This window comes from Oryx dammah, unplaced genomic scaffold, assembly GCF_014754425.2.
Source record: "Oryx dammah isolate SB20612 unplaced genomic scaffold, SCBI_Odam_1.1 HiC_scaffold_26, whole genome shotgun sequence".
In the NCBI taxonomy this organism is placed as follows: Eukaryota; Metazoa; Chordata; class Mammalia; order Artiodactyla; family Bovidae; genus Oryx; species Oryx dammah.
In genome coordinates, this window is record NW_024070210.1 from 88025694 (window position 1) to 88031958 (window position 6265).

A 6265-nucleotide genomic window follows, 5' to 3' on the forward strand; every position below is an offset into this window, starting at 1 on the left:
TTTAACAAGAATGCCTACTGTTGTGCTGCACACTGAAAATGTGTCTATAATCTACACCTTAGGTTTAAAGGTACAACTAACCTACATTTTGTGTGGTCACTCTAGAGAGCCAGAAAAGTGAAAATCATCCTGATAAGGGTTTGAAAATAAAAGTGAAACAGTTCTATCAAAGTTATAAGAGAGTCTTTTCCCTTAAAGTAACAAATGGGAACAACACATTGATGCCCCAAAACGGTGAAAAACTGCACACACATCAGTATACTCAAATAGAGAATTTCTCTGCTTTCACAAATATCTGGACTCAAAGACAAGTATTACAACTTGTGCTCAGCTCCAGAGGCACAAAGGTACTTCTATGGAAAGGAATAAAGGCAAGTGTAATGGCCACCTAATTTGTATAAGTGTAATGAATAGCTGTGGAGAAGGAAATGGCAACCCACTCCAGTGTTCTTGCCTGGAGAATCCCAGGGACGGGGGAGCCTGGTGGGCTGCCGTCTATGGGGTCGCACAGAGTTGGACACGACTTAAGTGACTTAGCAGTTAGCAATGAATAGCTGTCTGCCAATAGAAGTTATCACCCACTATAGGACACTGGGTGCATCTGTTGTAGGATCTTTTAAAATATATGCTTGTGACCTAACTGGTAAAAAAGCAGCAGAATTAATTTTGTAATAAAATACAGATGGTAAAAATAGCTTACTGAATGCATTCAATGGTGTATGTTTAAAATTTCTCCCTTATATTTCAAAGTTTTATATGTACTCCTCATACTTAAGCCAAACTAAAGCCTTTAAACTTGTCAGTTCACAAGCCTTAATGTGGTAGTCAAGTCAACTTAATAAAATGCCTATCCAATCCCAAAGAAAGGCAATGCCAAAGAAGGCTCAAACTACTGCACAACTGCACTCATCTCACACGCCAGTAAAGTAATGCTCAAAATTCTCCAAGCCAGGCTTCAGCAGTACGTGAACCGTGAACTTCCAGATGTTCAAGCTGGTTTTAGAAAAGGCAGAGGAACCAGAGATCAAACTGCCAACATCCACTGGATCATCGAAAAAGCAAGAGAGTTCCAGAAAAACTGCCGCTGCTGCTGCTGCTGCTGCTGCTAAGTCACTTCAGTCATGTCCGACTCTGTGTGACCCCATAGATGGCAGCCCACCAGGCTCCCCCGTCCCTGGGATTCTCCAGGCAAGAACACTTGAGTGGGTTGCCATTTCCTTCTCCAATGCATGAAAGTGAAAAGTGAAAGTGAAGTCGCTCAGTCGTGTCCGACTGTTCGTGACCCTATGGACTGCAGCCTACCAGGCTCCCCCGTCCATGGGATTTTCCAGGCAAGAGTACTGGAGTGGGGTGCCATTGCCTTCTCCGAGAAAAACATCTACTGCTTTATTGACTATGCCAAAGCCTTTGACTATGTGGATCACAAGAAACTGTGGGAAATTCTGAAGGAGATGGGAATAGCAGACCACTGGACCTGCCTCTTGAGAAACCTGTATGCAGGTCAGGAAGCAACAGTTAGAACTGGACAGGAACAACAGACTGCTTCCAAATAGGAAAAGGAGTATGTCAAGGCTGTATATTGTCAGCCTGCTTATTTAACTTATATGCAGAGTACATCATGAGAAACGCTGGACTGGAAGAAACACAAGCTGGAATCAAGATTGCCGGGAGAAATATCAATAACCTCAGATATGCAGATGACACCACCCTTATGGCAGAAAGTGAAGAGGAACTAAAAAGCCTCTTCATGAAAGTGAAAGAGGAGAGTGAAAAAGCTGGCTTAAAGCTCAACATTCAGAAAACGAAGATCATGGCATCTGGTCCCATCACTTCATGGGAAATGGATGGGGAAACAGTGGCAGACTTTATTTTTTGGGGTTCCAAAATCACTGCAAATGGTGACTGCAGCCAGGAAATTAAAAGACGCTTACTCCTTGGAAGGAAAGTTATGACCAACCTAGATAGCATATTCAAAAGCAGAGACATTACTCTGCCGACTAAGGTCCGTCTAGTCAAGGCTATGGTTTTTCCAGTAGTCATGTATGGATGTGAGAGTTGGACTGTGAAGAAGGCTGAGTGCCGAAGAATTGATGCTTTTGAACTGTGGTGTTGGAGAAGACTCTTGAGAGTCCCTTGGACTGCAAGGAGGTCCAACCAGTCCATTCTGAAGGAGATCAGTCCTGGGTGTTCATTGGAAGGACTGATGTTGAAGCTGAAAACTCCAGTACTTTGGCCACCTGATGCAAAGAGTTCACTCACTGGAAAAGACCCTGATGTTGGGAGGGATTGGGGGCAGGAGGAGAAGGGGACAACAGAGGATAAGATGGCTAGATGGCATCACCAACTTGATGGACATGAGTTTGAGTAAACTCCGGGAGTTGGTGATGGACAGGGAGTCCTGGCGTGCTGCAATTCATGGGGTTGCAAAGAGTCGGACACAACTGAGCGACTGAACTGAACCAAAAATAATGTATTTTTGCAATTTAGAAATTAAGACTCATTCAGAAAAGATGTAACAGACAATCCTCAAAACAGGGAGGCTGGTACTTTGACGTCTAAGTGAAAGATAACACATAATCAAGAGTTGTAAGGCTAAAAAAGGTATCTACTGAGAATAATAGTGTTTTAAGTCTATGACTTTAAGACCCAGAATACCACCCAATACCATAAATGATAAAGGCAGCAGGTTGTGCACTCAATCACTGCAAGCTGTGCATTCAATACAGAAGATTCTAGAATGATACTACTGGCCATTCATGAAGCCAGAGGAAAGACAGAAGAGGCTCAATTCATCTGTATATAGCAACAGATGGAAAATCTCAGAAGGGGTGGATGATAGATACGTAAAGGATTCATTAGACTATTACTTATACTTGCATATAATAATTATTAGGGCCTCCCAGGTGGCTCAGTGGTATAGAATCCTCCTGCCAATACAGGGAATGCGGGTACAATCCCTGGACTGGGAAGATCCTCTGGAGAAGGAAATGGTAACCCACTTCAGTGTTCTTGCCTGGGAAATCCCTTGGACAGAGGAGCCTGGTGGGCTACCGTCCATGGGATCACAAAGAATCAGACTGAGCACGCACGTAACAATTACTATATACTATTTATGTAGTAATTTTCGATAAATTTTTTTAAAGATGCTTAATCTAAATGGTAATTCTCAGACTACAACTCCCAAGCTAAACTAGAATGAACCCTAGGATTTGGCCCTTCACTCTTTCCCATGCTCCTTCTTTACTGTTTCAACACAGGGTTGTAGGAGAGAGAAACATTAGGAATATAAGTATGAACAAAGCACTTTCCCTACCTTTGTGGATCTTACAATATAGCAGGGATAAATAGAGGGCCCTGGTGATTCAGTGGGGTGATGACTATATATTTCCTTCTTTCTAGCTTTCTGCAAAGCTAGAAAGACTGAGCAGTGGTCCAGTCCAAACCCACAGGAGGAGGAAACTCTAGTCTATAGTCAGATTACCTCTTCATTCCAGTTTCTGCCTCCAAGGCCACTGTTTAGCCTAGTAGATGGCCCTGCAGAGCCTTGGGAGTGAGTGCTGAAAGCAGTAATCTTGCTCATCTGGATGGGGATAACATGGTCTGAGATTCTGTGGTCTGAGGCAAGGTTAAGTTACATAGACTGAAACACAGAAAAGGAATCCTGTTGGCTATTTTCATCACCATCACTGGTATTAATAACAGAGTAGTTAACAGCCAATACACATGACATCTGTGCCAGGACCTATCAATTCTATGCTTAATTATGTTAAATAATTCAATTCAAATGTGGAGACTACTAATAATTAGATTACTAATAGCCAAATAATGCCAATTATATCATGTTTGTGAACACACAAACCTATACACTTGGATTTAATCATTGGTTCTATTGGAATCAGTCCATGAACTCATCTACCTTACTAGATTCTTCTTAGAGATAATAATAATTAAAAAAATTAAACACAAAAGTTTTTAAAGGTTCTCTCTCCCAAACACAAATATATTTCAAAGTGTATATTAAAAGCCAGCGGAATTTTAACAGTAAAAGCCCAAAAAAACAAGCAATTCTCAGTTCACAGTTGACAATGCAGCCCCTCAAGTGTTTCTCCCCCCATAGTACAATGGTACTTTGATGCATATTGTTGAAACAGTCATTCTGCAAATGTTCTGAAAGCTTTCGTCATATTTAATGGCATTAACATAGGATTTTAATCAAGTTATTGTAAGACCAAAAACATCTTGCAAAGTGTACACCTGACTTTAACTTAGCTATCAAATTTAAATTTTAGTTAGAATGTATAATGATTTGGCTCTAGTACCTGAAAAACACGTACATTCATAGGATTACTGAATCAAAGCTAGGATACATCCCCAAAAGGATCTAATCCAGTCCCCTGGAGAAAGTGAGGCTCAGAGAGACAATGACTAGAAGACCTGTGACTAATATCCAAGTTTTGTCACCCAGTCTATTATACCTACCATGTTCAACCTTTTACCTCAGAATTTAACATACTTTCTAATTGTATGCCTAGTATCAACTTCCTTTCAAATATTATTTCTCTATCCAATTCGATTTTTAGGAAAATGGATACTTCAATAAAAATTCTCTCTCCTAATCCTGATGGTCTCCTTTACTTAAATGGTAGTCAAAGCTGTGGTTTTTCCAGTGGTCATGTATGGATGTGAGACTTGGACTATAAAGAAAGCTGAGCGCTGAAGGATTGATGCTTGTGAACTGTGGTGTTGGAGAAGACTCTTGAGAGTCCCTTGGACTGCAAGGAGATCCAACCAGTCCATCCTAAAGGAGATCAGTCCTGGGTGTTCTTTGGAAGGACTGATGCTGAGGCTGAAACTCCAATACTTTGGCCACCTGATGCAAAGAGCTGACTCATTTCAAAAGACCCTGGGAAAGATTGAGGGCAGGAGGGGAAGGGGACGACAGAGGATGAGATGGTTAGATGGCATCACTGACTGAACGGACATAGGCTTGGGTGGACTCCGGGAGTTGGTGATGGACAGGGAGGCCTGGTGTGCTGTGGCTCATGGGTTCGCAAAGAGTTGGACACGACTGTGTGACTGAACTGAAAGACATTAGCATTTTCTATTAGTTCATTGTTACCATCAGCCTCCTACAATTTAAGACATTAGAATGACAACTCCAGTTTATTTGGCATATTGTACAGATGAGCGGAAAAGCTGACCTGCCAAATCCCAGGAAGGAAGGCAGCTCCAGCACTGACCCAACCAGGACAGGAAGCAGCTTTGGGGCACTGGTTTGACTGTTACGCTAACCCACTAAATGTAACAGTGAAAGAGGGTCCTTTCATAGGTTTTGTTCACCTTTTGTTCCACACAGAGAATAGATATCCTTATGAATTTTGCGTGAGGACTGTGCATATTTTGTTTTGAATTTTTTTCTCAGGCTTATGTTTGTGAGACATCAAATATCCAGCCTTCGTTTTTTTTTTTTTTTTTTAAGAAAAAAAAAAACTCCAGAAATTAAAATTTAACAGGTTGGAATTAAGTTCTAAATTATCCACCTAACCTTTGAATTATTCTGCTTCCAATGTTGGCCAAAACTATCTGAATAGTAGACCTTTTCTTTTTCTAGATAGAAGAGATGATCACAGTAGCTCAAACCACTGAGAGCATTTGCATTCTCTTAAGTACAAATCACTGACAAATATTAGGATGTCTATTTCCCCAATGACGAAATAAACATGACTAGCTCTAATGGGCATTCCCAACTCTTTAAGATTCTTGTCTACCTGCAGAACCCTATGGCCTAACTCACCAACTGATACCCCTTCTGAGAATTAGAATTTCGTATTCTCAGTGTAACGACTAAAGAAATTCACCCATACCGAATAACTACTACTACTGGACAGAAATCATAAGTAGCATTTTCAGAATGATGACACACAAGTTTAAATAAAGTCAAGATGGCTAAGTGACTTTTCAGGACAATAAAATAGGTTTTTAGAAATTCAAAGTTAAGTAAATGAAAAGCAAGGTCCAAAAGCAAAATACTTCTCAACTGCCTTGAGCCTTAGATTGTCATAATATTTAAAAACTTAATGTTTCTTGAGACAGTCCGCCTCCTGAGATACTATTCAGAATGAAGATACTTGTTGAAACGCAATCAAATTCATTTTCTAACACTGCTTAAGGTTTCCTGGAATTCTCCCAAGATCCAATCATGCCCAAGGCAACATTAACTCTACACTTGGTAAAAATTCAAAGTTACTTTATTCAATTCACTATC